Source organism: Triturus cristatus, chromosome 6 (genome assembly GCF_964204655.1).
Source record: "Triturus cristatus chromosome 6, aTriCri1.1, whole genome shotgun sequence".
NCBI classification, from domain to species: Eukaryota; Metazoa; Chordata; class Amphibia; order Caudata; family Salamandridae; genus Triturus; species Triturus cristatus.
In genome coordinates, this window is record NC_140589.1 from 101,211,151 (window position 1) to 101,225,056 (window position 13,906).

Below are 13,906 nucleotides of genomic sequence, written 5' to 3' on the forward strand. Positions count from 1 at the left end.
AAGTTTTGTTAGAAGTGGGATTCGAACCCACGCCTCCAGGAGAGACTGCGGCCTTAACGCAGCGCCTTAGACCACTCGGCCATCCTGACCCCATGGTTCTTTTTCATCTAAAGGGTGAGAAAGATATTAGGAACCAAAAAATGCACAGAGCTTAGGCCAATAGTGGCTAGAGCAAGAAAAAAACTCACTGCACTCTTCCAAGAAGACAATCCTATAAGCCACTGCGAGGGAAATGATCATATTTCTCAAGAAAATAATTAGAGTAAACACAGGACTGTCAGGAGTGGGATTTGAACCCACGCCTCCAGAGGAGACTGCGACCTGAACGCAGCGCCTTAGACCACTCGGCCATCCTGACTTGCTTTCCCAGCATCTTCCAGAGGCCAGACAGCCATGCAGGTGAGGTACTGAAAAGGAATGCCCTCAATTTATTTATCCTATTATATGCACTTCCAACAGATCTTTGAACAATCTGTACAGAGCAGGACCTATGGAGAACTCTTTAGAACTTTGAGGCGAACAAAGAGAAAGTGCTATTCACCAGCCACTTGAACGGCTCAAAGCATCTTTGAAATTGAGACAATAGCCACCTCTTGGCTGGCTAAAGCAATTTCAACAAGGGATCTCAAAGTCACAACATAGGGTGGAGTATGCAAATTTAAGCAGCCCCTGATCAAAGCCCTAAGGAAATTGCTGTAAGTGTGCTGGAGTCCAGTTGTCTACCAGATGCATGGCATTCTTCCAAATTTGCAGGGCCCGTCTGGCCAGTGCATACAAGAGCATGACTCTTCCAGATGACCTCTTACATGGGTCCTATGCTCATTTGGTAAGGATTGCGCTTTGTCAGCAAGACGTTATAGAACCTAAATATATGAGAAACCCCATCTCTCTTGACAAGAGGAGAACGGAATAACGTGCCAAGTGAAGACCAACAGATGCAACTTCCATCAGATGTTAACCTGATAAAGGAGATTAAATCTCCAAAATGCATGTCAGAAGTGGGATTCGAACCCACGCCTCCAAAGGAGACTGTGGCCTAAACACAGCGCCTTAGACCTCTCGGCCATCCTGACAGTATAGGCTTTTAAGAAATGAATAAAAGTTACTCAGAAACGTCTACCTCCATGCAAGCCTGAAATAATTTAAACCTTCAAACACAAGGTGCAACTTTATGCACAGGACAATAAACACAGAAGAACACATACGAAAGCACTTTATTTCACAGGTATACAGTTTTCATGCTTTTAGAACACCACATGCCACTCACCGGCTATTTAGGGTCCTGTATCCGACTCACAACATTTCCTTGCCTGCGACCTCTCTCTCTACACAAACAACTACAGCACAGGAAGTAGGAAGGCAATAGGTGGGGCAGTTTATGCAAATTTATGCTGCCAATGTGCCTTGCAGATTCATGCAGGATTTCTAGATCCTTGCTGGATACAAGAGAGTAGGCCTTGTTCCAGATAAACTATCCCTAGCAGGGAAAGTCTGAGCACAGGCACTCTTTTGCTCTTTAGCTTCTGGCCTGGGACTCACCCTCACTTGCTGAGGCGTGAAATTCTGCATACCAACTTTGCACAGAAGGTATGTTTGTGGTTGTTTGGGGATGGGTGGGAGGTCAAGAGCAGGGAAAAGCAGGTCTCCTTCACTACTAGACTACTCTTCTATGCCTCCCTGCCGTTCACTCACTCTGTCTTTGTTTCATTCTGTCCTTCCACAACACTCCTTCTCACTCACTCGCTCTATCACTTGTATTTTTGCGCTTGCTCTGCATTCTATAGTGGAAACATCTCTTGAAAGAAGCATCTGAAAATGACGTGACATAAAATTTAAAACCTCCTTATTGGAAACCTAAAACATCACAAGACTTAATGTAACCCATTTCTTTCATAAAAAAGATTTTTAAAGTACTCCACAAAAGAAATATAAAACACCACGAGTGCTAGAAGAATATTACATTAACGTTAAAGATAGAATAGGGCAAATGCATTTGCAGTTGAAACTGAAGTTTGGTACTTATTCAGATATTATTTACATTGCCAATTTTTAGCTGAGATTCTAAAGGAACTGAGAGAGAAAATGGAATTCAAGTTTTGTCAGAAGTGGGATTCGAACCCACGCCTCCAGGAGAGACTGCGGCCTTAACGCAGCGCCTTAGACCACTCGGCCATCCTGACCCCATGCTGCTTTTTCATCTAAAGGGTGAGAAAGATATTAGGAACCAAAAAATGCACAGAGCTGAGGCCAATAGTGGCTAGAGCAAGAAAAAAACTCACTGCACTCTTCCAAGAAGACAATCCTATAAGCCACTGCGAGGGAAATGATCATATTTCTCAAGAAAAAAATTAGAGTATACACAGGACTGTCAGGAGTGGGATTTGAACCCACGCCTCCAGAGGAGACTGCGACCTGAACGCAGCGCCTTAGACCACTCGGCCATCCTGACTTGCTTTCCCAGCATCTTCCAGAGGCCAGACAGCCATGCAGGTGAGGTACTGAAAAGGAATGCCCTCAATTTATTTATCCTATTATATGCACTTCCAACAGATCTTTGAACAATCTGTACAGAGCAGGACCTATGGAGAACTCTTTAGAACTTTGAGGCGAACAAAGAGAAAGTGCTATTCATCAGCCACTTGAACGGCTCAAAGCTGCTTTGAAATTGAGACAATAGCCACCTCTTGGCTGGCTAAAGCAATTTCAACAAGGGATCTCAAAGTCACAACATAGGGTGGAGTATGCAAATTTAAGCAGCCCCTGATCAAAGCCCTAAGGAAATTGCTGTAAGTGTGCTGGAGTCCAGTTGTCTACCAGATGCATGGCATTCTTCCAAATTTGCAGGGCCCGTCTGGCCAGTGCATACAAGAGCATGACTATTCCAGATGACCTCTTACATGGGTCCTATGCTCATTTGGTAAGGATTGCGCTTTGTCAGCAAGACGTTATAGAACCTAAATATATGAGAAACCCCATCTCTCTTGACAAGAGGAGAACGGAATAACGTGCGAAGTGAAGACCAACAGATGCAACTTCCATCATATGTTAACCTGATAAAGGAGATTAAATCTCCAAAAGGCATGTCAGAAGTGGGATTCGAACCCACGCCTCCAAAGGAGACTGTGGCCTAAACACAGCACCTTAGACCTCTCGGCCATCCTGACAGTACAGGCTTTTAAGAAATGAATAAAAGTTACTCAGAAACGTCTACCTCCATGCAAGCCTGAAATAATTTAAACCTTCAAACACAAGGTGCAACTTTATGCACAGGACAATAAACACAGAAGAACACATACGAAAGCACTTTATTTCACAGGTATACAGTTTTCATGCTTTTAGAACACCACATACCTCTCACCAGCTATTTAGGGTCCTGTATCCGACTCACAACATTTCCTTGCCTGCGACCTCTCTCTCTACACAAACAACTACAGCACAGGAAGTAGGAAACCAATAGGTGGGGCAGTTTATGCAAATTTATGCTGCCAATGTGCCTTGCAGATTCATGCAGGATTTCTAGATCCTTGCTGGATACAAGAGAGTAGGCCTTGTTCCAGATAAACTATCCCTAGCAGGGAAAGTCTGAGCACAGGCACTCTTTTGCTCTTTAGCCCCTGGCCTGGGACTCACCCTCACTTGCTGAGGCGTGAAATTCTGCATACCAACTTTGCACAGAAGGTATGTTTGTGGTTGTTTGGGGATGGGTGGGAGGTCAAGAGCAGGGAAAAGCAGGTCTCCTGCACTACTAGACTCCTCTTCTATGCCTCCCTGCCATTCACTCACTCTGTCTTTGTTTCATTCTCTCCTTACACAACACTCCTTCTCACTCACTCGCTCTATCACTTGTATTTTTGCCCTTGCTCTGCATTCTATAGTGGAAACATCTCTTGAATGAAGCATCTGAAAATGACGTGACATAAAATTTAAAACCTCCTTATTGTAAACCTAAAACATCACAAGACTTAATGTAACCCATTTCTTTCATAAAAAAGATTTTTAAAGTACCCCACAAAACAAATATAAAACACCACGAGTGCTAGAAGAATATTACATTAACGTTAAAGATAGAATAGGGCAAATGCATATGCAGTTGAAACTGAAGTTTGGTACTTATTCAGATATTATTTACATTGCCAATTTTTAGCTGAGATTCTAAAGGAACTGAGAGAGAAAATGGAATTCAAGTTTTGTCAGAAGTGGGATTTGAAGCCACGCCTCCAGGAGAGACTGCGGCCTTAACGCAGCGCCTTAGACCACTCGGCCATCCTGACCCCATGCTGCTTTTTCATCTAAAGGGTGAGAAAGATATTAGGAACCAAAAAATGCACAGAGCTTAGGCCAATAGTGGCTAGAGCAAGAAAAAAACTCACTGCACTCTTCCAAGAAGACAATCCTATAAGCCACTGCGAGGGAAATGATCATATTTCTCAAGAAAAAAATTAGAGTATACACAGGACTGTCAGAAGTGGGATTTGAACCCACACCTCCAGAGGAGACTGCGACCTGAACGCAGCGCCTTAGACCACTCGGCCATCCTGACTTGCTTTCCCAGCATCTTCCAGAGGCCAGACAGCCATGCAGGTGAGGTACTGAAAAGGAATGCCCTCAATTTATTTATCCTATTATATGCACTTCCAACAGATCTTTGAACAATCTGTACAGAGCAGGACCTATGGAGAACTCTTTAGAACTTTGAGGCGAACAAAGAGAAAGTGCTATTCACCAGCCACTTGAACGGCTCAAAGCTGCTTTGAAATTGAGACAATAGCCACCTCTTGGCTGGCTAAAGCAATTTCAACAAGGGATCTCAAAGTCACAACATAGGGTGGAGTATGCAAATTTAAGCAGCCCCTGATCAAAGCCCTAAGGAAATTGCTGTAAGTGTGCTGGAGTCCAGTTGTCTACCAGATGCATGGCATTCTTCCAAATTTGCAGGGCCCGTCTGGCGAGGGCATACAAGAGCATGACTCTTCCAGATGACCTCTTACATGGGTCCTATGCTCATTTGGTAAGGATTGCGCTTTGTCAGCAAGACGTTATAGAACCTAAATATATGAGAAACCCCATCTCTCTTGACAAGAGGAGAACGGAATAACGTGCCAAGTGAAGACCAACAGATGCAACTTCCATCAGATGTTAACCTGATAAAGGAGATTAAATCTCCAAAAGGCATGTCAGAAGTGGGATTCGAACCCACGCCTCCAAAGGAGACTGTGGCCTAAACACAGCGCCTTAGACCTCTCGGCCATCCTGACAGTATAGGCTTTTAAGAAATGAATAAAAGTTACTCAGAAACGTCTACCTCCATGCAAGCCTGAAATAATTTAAACCTTCAAACACAAGGTGCAACTTTATGCACAGGACAATAAACACAGAAGAACACATACGAAAGCACTTTATTTCACAGGTATACAGTTTTCATGCTTTTAGAACACCACATACCTCTCACCAGCTATTTAGGGTCCTGTATCCGACTCACAACATTTCCTTGCCTGCGACCTCTCTCTCTACACAAACAACTACAGCACAGGAAGTAGGAAGGCAATAGGTGGGGCAGTTTATGCAAATTTATGCTGCCAATGTGCCTAGCAGATTCATGCAGGATTTCTAGATCCTTGCTGGATACAAGAGAGTAGGCCTTGTTCCAGATAAACTATCCCTAGCAGGGAAAGTCTGAGCACAGGCACTCTTTTGCTCTTTAGCCCCTGGCCTGGGACTCACCCTCACTTGCTGAGGCGTGAAATTCTGCATACCAACTTTGCACAGAAGGTATGTTTGTGGTTGTTTGGGGATGGGTGGGAGGTCAAGAGCAGGGAAAAGCAGGTCTCCTTCACTACTAGACTACTCTTCTATGCCTCCCTGCCATTCACTCACTCTGTCTTTGTTTCATTCTCTCCTTCCACAACACTCCTTCTCACTCACTCGCTCTATCACTTGTATTTTTGCCCTTGCTCTGCATTCTATAGTGGAAACATCTCTTGAATGAAGCATCTGAAAATGACGTGACATAAAATTTAAAACCTCCTTATTGGAAACCTAAAACATCACAAGACTTAAGTAACCCATTTCTTTCATAAAAAAGATTTTTAAAGTACCCCACAAAACAAATATAAAACACCACGAGTGCTAGAAGAATATTACATTAACGTTAAAGATAGAATAGGGCAAATGCATTTGCAGTTGAAACAGAAGTTTGGTACTTATTCAGATATTATTTACATTGCCAATTTTTAGCTGAGATTCTAAAGGAACTGAAAGAGAAAATGGAATTCAAGTTTTGTCAGAAGTGGGATTCGAACCCACGCCTCCAGGAGAAACTGCGGCCTTTACGCAACGCCTTAGACCACTCGGCCATCCTGACCCCATGCTTCTTTTTCATCTAAAGGGAGAGAAAGATATTAGGAACCAAAAAATGCACAGAGCTTAGGCCAATAGTGGCTAGAGCAAGAAAAAAACTCACTGCACTCTTCCAAGAAGACAATCCTATAAGCCACTGCGAGGGAAATGATCATATTTCTCAAGAAAAAAATTAGAGTAAACAGAGGACTGTCAGAAGTGGGATTTGAACCCACGCCTCCAGAGGAGACTGCGACCTGAACACAGCGCCTTAGACCACTCGGCCATCCTGACTTGATTTCACAGCATCTTCCAGAGGCCAGACAGCCATGCAGGTGAGGTACTGAAAAGGAATGCCCTCAATTTATTTATCCTATTATATGCACTTCCAACAGATCTTTGAACAATCTGTACAGAGCAGGACCTATGGAGAACTCTTTAGAACTTTGAGGCGAACAAAGAGAAAGTGCTATTCACCAGCCACTTGAACGGCTCAAAGCTGCTTTGAAATTGAGACAATAGCCACCTCTTGGCTGGCTAAAGCAATTTCAACAAGGGATCTCAAAGTCACAACATAGGGTGGAGTATGCAAATTTAAGCAGCCCCTGATCAAAGCCCTGAGGAAATTGCTGTAAGTGTGCTGGAGTCCAGTTGTCTACCAGATGAATGGCATTCTTCCAAATTTGCTGGGCCCGTCTGGCCAGGGCATACAAGAGCATGACTCTTCCAGATGACCTCTTACATGGGTCCTATGCTCATTTGGTAAGGATTGCGCTTTGTCAGCAAGACGTTATAGAACCTAAATATATGAGAAACCCCATCTCTCTTGACAAGAGGAGAACGGAATAACGTGCCAAGTGAAGACCAACAGATGCAACTTCCATCAGATGTTAACCTGATAAAGGAGATTAAATCTCCAAAAGGCATGTCAGAAGTGGGATTCGAACCCACGCCTCCAAAGGAGACTGTGGCCTAAACACAGCGCCTTAGACCTCTCGGCCATCCTGACAGTATATGCTTTTAAGAAATGAATAAAAGTTACTCAGAAACGTCTACCTCAATGCAAGCCTGAAATAATTTAAACCTTCAAACACAAGGTGCAACTTTATGCACAGGACAATAAACACAGAAGAACACATACGAAAGCACTTTATTTCACAGGTATACAGTTTTCATGCTTTTAGAACACCACATACCTCTCACCAGCTATTTAGGGTCCTGTATCCGACTCACAACATTTCCTTGCCTGCGACCTCTCTCTCTACACAAACAACTACAGCACAGGAAGTAGGAAGGCAATAGGTGGGGCAGTTTATGCAAATTTATGCTGCCAATGTGCCTTGCAGATTCATGCAGGATTTCTAGATCCTTGCTGGATACAAGAGAGTAGGCCTTGTTCCAGATAAACTATCCCTAGCAGGGAAAGTCTGAGCACAGGCACTCTTTTGCTCTTTAGCCCCTGGCCTGGGACTCACCCTCACTTGCTGAGGCGTGAAATTCTGCATACCAACTTTGCACAGAAGGTATGTTTGTGGTTGTTTGGGGGATGGGTGGGAGGTCAAGAGCAGGGAAAAGCAGGTCTCCTTCACTACTAGACTACTCTTCTATGCCTCCCTGCCGTTCACTCACTCTGTATTTGTTTCATTCTCTCCTTCCACAACACTCCTTCTCGCTCACTCGCTCTATCACTTGTATTTTTGCGCTTGCTCTGCATTCTATAGTGGAAACATCTCTTGAAAGAAGCATCTGAAAATGACGTGACATAAAATTTAAAACCTCCTTATTGGAAACCTAAAACATCACAAGACTTAATGTAACCCATTTCTTTCATAAAAAAGATTTTTAAAGTACCCCACAAAAGAAATATAAAACACCACGAGTGCTAGAAGAATATTACATTAACGTTAAAGATAGAATAGGGCAAATGCCTTTGCAGTTGAAACTGAAGTTTGGTACTTATTCAGATATTATTTACATTGCCAATTTTTAGCTGAGATTCTAAAGGAACTGAGAGAGAAAATGGAATTCAAGTTTTGTCAGAAGTGGGATTTGAACCAACGCCTCCAGGAGAGACTGCGGCCTTAACGCAGCGCCTTAGACCACTCGGCCATCCTCACCCCATGCTGCTTTTTCATCTAAAGGGTGAGAAAGATATTAGGAACCAAAAAATGCACAGAGCTTAGGCCAATAGTGGCTAGAGCAAGAAAAAAACTCACTGCACTCTTCCAAGAAGACAATCCTATAAGCCACTGCGAGGGAAATGATCATATTTCTCAAGAAAATAATTAGAGTAAACACAGGACTGTCAGAAGTGGGATTTGAACCCACGCCTCCAGAGGAGACTGCGACCTGAACGCAGCGCCTTAGACCACTCGGCCATCCTGACTTGCTTTCCCAGCATCTTCCAGAGGCCAGACAGCCATGCAGGTGAGGTACTGAAAAGGAATGCCCTCAATTTATTTATCCTAGCATATGCACTTCCAACAGATCTTTGAACAATCTGTACAGAGCAGGACCTATGGAGAACTCTTTAGAACTTTGAGACGAACAAAGAGAAAGTGCTATTCACCAGCCACTTGAACGGCTCAAAGCTGCTTTGAAATTGAGACAATAGCCACCTCTTGGCTGGCTAAAGCAATTTCGACAAGGGATCTCAAAGTCACAACATAGGGTGGAGTATGCAAATTTAAGCAGCCCCTGATCAAAGCCCTAAGGAAATTGCTGTAAGTGTGCTGGAGTCCAGTTGTCTACCAGATGCATGGCATTCTTCCAAATTTGCAGGGCCCGTCTGGCCAGGGCATACAAGAGCATGACTCTTCCAGATGACCTCTTACATGGGTCCTATGCTCATTTGGTAAGGATTGCGCTTTGTCAGCAAGACGTTATAGAACCTAAATATATGAGAAACCCCATCTCTCTTGACAAGAGGAGAACGGAATAACGTGCCAAGTGAAGACCAACAGATGCAACTTCCATCAGATGTTAACCTGATAAAGGAGATTAAATCTCCAAAAGGCATGTCAGAAGTGGGATTCGAACCCACGCCTCCAAAGGAGACTGTGGCCTAAACACAGCGCCTTAGACCTCTCGGCCATCCTGACAGTATAGGCTTTTAAGAAATGAATAAAAGTTACTCAGAAACGTCTACCTCCATGCAAGCCTGAAATAATTTAAACCTTCAAACACAAGGTGCAACTTTATGCACAGGACAATAAACACAGAAGAACACATACGAAAGCACTTTATTTCACAGGTATACAGTTTTCATGCTTTTAGAACACCACATACCTCTCACCAGCTATTTAGGGTCCTGTATCCGACTCACAACATTTCCTTGCCTGCGACCTCTCTCTCTACACAAACAACTACAGCACAGGAAGTAGGAAGGCAATAGGTGGGGCAGTTTATGCAAATTTATGCTGCCAATGTGCCTAGCAGATTCATGCAGGATTTCTAGATCCTTGCTGGATACAAGAGAGTAGGCCTTGTTCCAGATAAACTATCCCTAGCAGGGAAAGTCTGAGCACAGGCACTCTTTTGCTCTTTAGACCCTGGCCTGGGACTCACCCTCACTTGCTGAGGCGTGAAATTCTGCATACCAACTTTGCACAGAAGGTATGTTTGTGGTTGTTTGGGGATGGGTGGGAGGTCAAGAGCAGGGAAAAGCAGGTCTCCTTCACTACTAGATTACTCTTCTATGCCTCCCTGCCGTTCACTCACTCTGTCTTTGTTTCATTCTCTCCTTCCACAACACTCCTTCTCACTCACTCGCTCTATCACTTGTATTTTTGCCCTTGCTCTGCATTCTATAGTGGAAACATCTCTTGAATGAAGCATCTGAAAATGACGTGACATAAAATTTAAAACCTCCTTATTGGAAACCTAAAACATCACAAGACTTAATGTAACCCATTTCTTTCATAAAAAAGATTTTTAAAGTACCCCACAAAACAAATATAAAACACCACGAGTGCTAGAAGAATATTACATTAACGTTAAAGATAGAATAGGGCAAATGCATTTGCAGTTGAAACAGAAGTTTGGTACTTATTCAGATATTATTTACATTGCCAATTTTAGCTGAGATTCTAAAGGAACTGAAAGAGAAAATGGAATTCAAGTTTTGTCAGAAGTGGGATTCGAACCCACGCCTCCAGGAGAGCCTGCGGCCTTAACGCAACGCCTTAGACCACTCGGCCATCCTGACCCCATGCTTCTTTTTCATCTAAAGGGTGAGAAAGATATTAGGAACCAAAAAATGCACAGAGCTTAGGCCAATAGTGGCTAGAGCAAGAAAAAAACTCACTGCACTCTTCCAAGAAGACAATCCTATAAGCCACTGCGAGGGAAATGATCATATTTCTCAAGAAAAAAATTAGAGTAAACAGAGGACTGTCAGAAGTGGGATTTGAACCCACGCCTCCAGAGGAGACTGCGACCTGAACGCAGCGCCTTAGACCACTCGGCCATCCTGACTTGCTTTCACAGCATCTTCCAGAGGCCAGACAGCCATGCAGGTGAGGTACTGAAAAGGAATGCCCTCAATTTATTTATCCTATTATATGCACTTCCAACAGATCTTTGAACAATCTGTACAGAGCAGGACCTATGGAGAACTCTTTAGAACTTTGAGGCGAACAAAGAGAAAGTGCTATTCACCAGCCACTTGAACGGCTCAAAGCTGCTTTGAAATTGAGACAATAGCCACCTCTTGGCTGGCTAAAGCAATTTCAACAAGGGATCTCAAAGTCACAACATAGGGTGGAGTATGCAAATTTAAGCAGCCCCTGATCAAAGCCCTGAGGAAATTGCTGTAAGTGTGCTGGAGTCCAGTTGTCTACCAGATGAATGGCATTCTTCCAAATTTGCTGGGCCCGTCTGGCCAGGGCATACAAGAGCATGACTCTTCCAGATGACCTCTTACATGGGTCTTATGCTCATTTGGTAAGGATTGCGCTTTGTCAGCAAGACGTTATAGAACCTAAATATATGAGAAACCCCATCTCTCTTGACAAGAGGAGAACGGAATAACGTGCCAAGTGAAGACCAACAGATGCAACTTCCATCAGATGTTAACCTGATAAAGGAGATTAAATCTCCAAAAGGCATGTCAGAAGTGGGATTCGAACCCACGCCTCCAAAGGAGACTGTGGCCTAAACACAGCGCCTTAGACCTCTCGGCCATCCTGACAGTATATGCTTTTAAGAAATGAATAAAAGTTACTCAGAAACGTCTACCTCAATGCAAGCCTGAAATAATTTAAACCTTCAAACACAAGGTGCAACTTTATGCACAGGACAATAAACACAGAAGAACACATACGAAAGCACTTTATTTCACAGGTATACAGTTTTCATGCTTTTAGAACACCACATACCTCTCACCAGCTATTTAGGGTCCTGTATCCGACTCACAACATTTCCTTGCCTGCGACCTCTCTCTCTACACAAACAACTACAGCACAGGAAGTAGGAAGGCAATAGGTGGGGCAGTTTATGCAAATTTATGCTGCCAATGTGCCTTGCAGATTCATGCAGGATTTCTAGATCCTTGCTGGATACAAGAGAGTAGGCCTTGTTCCAGATAAACTATCCCTAGCAGGGAAAGTCTGAGCACAGGCACTCTTTTGCTCTTTAGCCCCTGGCCTGGGACTCACCCTCACTTGCTGAGGCGTGAAATTCTGCATACCAACTTTGCACAGAAGGTATGTTTGTGGTTGTTTGGGGATGGGTGGGAGGTCAAGAGCAGGGAAAAGCAGGTCTCCTTCACTACTAGACTCCTCTTCTATGCCTCCCTGCCATTCACTCACTCTGTCTTTGTTTCATTCTCTCCTTCCACAACACTCCTTCTCACTCACTCGCTCTATCACTTGTATTTTTGCCCTTGCTCTGCATTCTATAGTGGAAACATCTCTTGAATGAAGCATCTGAAAATGACGTGACATAAAATTTAAAACCTCCTTATTGGAAACCTAAAACATCACAAGACTTAATGTAACCCATTTCTTTCATAAAAAAGATTTTTAAAGTACCCCACAAAACAAATATAAAACACCACGAGTGCTAGAAGAATATTACATTAACGTTAAAGATAGAATAGGGCAAATGCATTTGCAGTTGAAACTGAAGTTTGGTACTTATTCAGATATTATTTACATTGCCAATTTTTAGCTGAGATTCTAAAGGAACTGAGAGAGAAAATGGAATTCAAGTTTTGTCAGAAGTGGGATTCGAACCCACGCCTCCAGGAGAGACTGCGGCCTTAACGCAGCGCCTTAGACCACTCGGCCATCCTGACCCCATGCTGCCTTTTCATCTAAAGGGTGAGAAAGATATTAGGAACCAAAAAATGCACAGAGCTGAGGCCAATAGTGGCTAGAGCAAGAAAAAAACTCACTGCACTCTTCCAAGAAGACAATCCTATAAGCCACTGCGAGGGAAATGATCATATTTCTCAAGAAAATAATTAGAGTAAACACAGGACTGTCAGAAGTGGGATTTGAACCCACGCCTCCAGAGGAGACTGCGACCTGAACGCAGCGCCTTAGACCACTCGGCCATCCTGACTTTCTTTCCCAGCATCTTCCAGAGGCCAGACAGCCATGCAGGTGAGGTACTGAAAAGGAATGCCCTCAATTTATTTATCCTATTATATGCACTTCCAACAGATCTTTGAACAATCTGTACAGAGCAGGACCTATGGAGAACTCTTTAGAACTTTGAGGCGAACAAAGAGAAAGTGCTATTCACCAGCCACTTGAACGGCTCAAAGCTGCTTTGAAATTGAGACAATAGCCACCTCTTGGCTGGCTAAAGCAATTTCAACAAGGGATCTCAAAGTCACAACATAGGGTGGAGTATGCAAATTTAAGCAGCCCCTGATCAAAGCCCTAAGGAAATTGCTGTAAGTGTGCTGGAGTCCAGTTGTCTACCAGATGCATGGCATTCTTCCAAATTTGCAGGGCCCGTCTGGCCAGTGCATACAAGAGCATGACTCTTCCAGATGACCTCTTACATGGGTCCTATGCTCATTTGGTAAGGATTGCGCTTTGTCAGCAAGACGTTATAGAACCTAAATATATAAGAAACCCCATCTCTCTTGACAAGAGGAGAACGGAATAACGTGCGAAGTGAAGACCAACAGATGCAACTTCCATCAGATGTTAACCTGATAAAGGAGATTAAATCTCCAAAAGGCATGTCAGAAGTGGGATTCGAACCCACGCCTCCAAAGGAGACTGTGGTCTAAACACAGCGCCTTAGACCTCTCGGCCATCCTGACAGTATAGGCTTTTAAGAAATGAATAAAAGTTACTCAGAAACGTCTACCTCCATGCAAGCCTGAAATAATTTAAACCTTCAAACACAAGGTGCAACTTTATGCACAGGACAATAAACACAGAAGAACACATACGAAAGCACTTTATTTCACAGGTATACAGTTTTCATGCTTTTAGAACACCACATACCTCTCCCCAGCTATTTAGGGTCCTGTATCCGACTCACAACATTTCCTTGCCTGCGACCTCTCTCTCTACACAAACAACTACAGCACAGGAAGTAGGAAGGC

The 13,906-nt window shown here is 43.5% G+C and overlaps 18 non-coding genes across 18 annotated transcripts; all 18 read right to left on the reverse strand.

The window, feature by feature from the left end:
- Positions 1–6: 6 nt before the first annotated feature.
- On the reverse strand, positions 7–89 carry TRNAL-AAG (transfer RNA leucine (anticodon AAG)). The gene has a single exon. It is a non-coding gene; the product is annotated as a tRNA-Leu (tRNA).
- A 186-nt stretch (positions 90–275) lies between these two features.
- On the reverse strand, positions 276–358 carry TRNAL-CAG (transfer RNA leucine (anticodon CAG)). Its single transcript has one exon. It is a non-coding gene; the product is annotated as a tRNA-Leu (tRNA).
- A 632-nt stretch (positions 359–990) lies between these two features.
- On the reverse strand, positions 991–1,073 carry TRNAL-UAG (transfer RNA leucine (anticodon UAG)). The gene has a single exon. It is a non-coding gene; the product is annotated as a tRNA-Leu (tRNA).
- Positions 1,074–2,097: 1,024 nt separating this feature from the next.
- On the reverse strand, positions 2,098–2,180 carry TRNAL-AAG (transfer RNA leucine (anticodon AAG)). Its single transcript has one exon. It is a non-coding gene; the product is annotated as a tRNA-Leu (tRNA).
- A 186-nt stretch (positions 2,181–2,366) lies between these two features.
- Positions 2,367–2,449, reverse strand: TRNAL-CAG (transfer RNA leucine (anticodon CAG)). The gene has a single exon. It is a non-coding gene; the product is annotated as a tRNA-Leu (tRNA).
- Positions 2,450–3,081: 632 nt separating this feature from the next.
- On the reverse strand, positions 3,082–3,164 carry TRNAL-UAG (transfer RNA leucine (anticodon UAG)). The gene has a single exon. It is a non-coding gene; the product is annotated as a tRNA-Leu (tRNA).
- A 1,293-nt stretch (positions 3,165–4,457) lies between these two features.
- On the reverse strand, positions 4,458–4,540 carry TRNAL-CAG (transfer RNA leucine (anticodon CAG)). Its single transcript has one exon. It is a non-coding gene; the product is annotated as a tRNA-Leu (tRNA).
- A 632-nt stretch (positions 4,541–5,172) lies between these two features.
- Positions 5,173–5,255, reverse strand: TRNAL-UAG (transfer RNA leucine (anticodon UAG)). The gene has a single exon. It is a non-coding gene; the product is annotated as a tRNA-Leu (tRNA).
- A 1,292-nt stretch (positions 5,256–6,547) lies between these two features.
- TRNAL-CAG (transfer RNA leucine (anticodon CAG)) lies at positions 6,548–6,630 on the reverse strand. Its single transcript has one exon. It is a non-coding gene; the product is annotated as a tRNA-Leu (tRNA).
- Positions 6,631–7,262: 632 nt separating this feature from the next.
- On the reverse strand, positions 7,263–7,345 carry TRNAL-UAG (transfer RNA leucine (anticodon UAG)). The gene has a single exon. It is a non-coding gene; the product is annotated as a tRNA-Leu (tRNA).
- A 1,294-nt stretch (positions 7,346–8,639) lies between these two features.
- TRNAL-CAG (transfer RNA leucine (anticodon CAG)) lies at positions 8,640–8,722 on the reverse strand. The gene has a single exon. It is a non-coding gene; the product is annotated as a tRNA-Leu (tRNA).
- A 632-nt stretch (positions 8,723–9,354) lies between these two features.
- On the reverse strand, positions 9,355–9,437 carry TRNAL-UAG (transfer RNA leucine (anticodon UAG)). Its single transcript has one exon. It is a non-coding gene; the product is annotated as a tRNA-Leu (tRNA).
- A 1,023-nt stretch (positions 9,438–10,460) lies between these two features.
- On the reverse strand, positions 10,461–10,543 carry TRNAL-AAG (transfer RNA leucine (anticodon AAG)). The gene has a single exon. It is a non-coding gene; the product is annotated as a tRNA-Leu (tRNA).
- A 186-nt stretch (positions 10,544–10,729) lies between these two features.
- TRNAL-CAG (transfer RNA leucine (anticodon CAG)) lies at positions 10,730–10,812 on the reverse strand. The gene has a single exon. It is a non-coding gene; the product is annotated as a tRNA-Leu (tRNA).
- A 632-nt stretch (positions 10,813–11,444) lies between these two features.
- TRNAL-UAG (transfer RNA leucine (anticodon UAG)) lies at positions 11,445–11,527 on the reverse strand. The gene has a single exon. It is a non-coding gene; the product is annotated as a tRNA-Leu (tRNA).
- A 1,024-nt stretch (positions 11,528–12,551) lies between these two features.
- Positions 12,552–12,634, reverse strand: TRNAL-AAG (transfer RNA leucine (anticodon AAG)). Its single transcript has one exon. It is a non-coding gene; the product is annotated as a tRNA-Leu (tRNA).
- A 186-nt stretch (positions 12,635–12,820) lies between these two features.
- On the reverse strand, positions 12,821–12,903 carry TRNAL-CAG (transfer RNA leucine (anticodon CAG)). The gene has a single exon. It is a non-coding gene; the product is annotated as a tRNA-Leu (tRNA).
- A 632-nt stretch (positions 12,904–13,535) lies between these two features.
- Positions 13,536–13,618, reverse strand: TRNAL-UAG (transfer RNA leucine (anticodon UAG)). The gene has a single exon. It is a non-coding gene; the product is annotated as a tRNA-Leu (tRNA).
- Between the last annotated feature and the right edge of the window lie 288 nt (positions 13,619–13,906).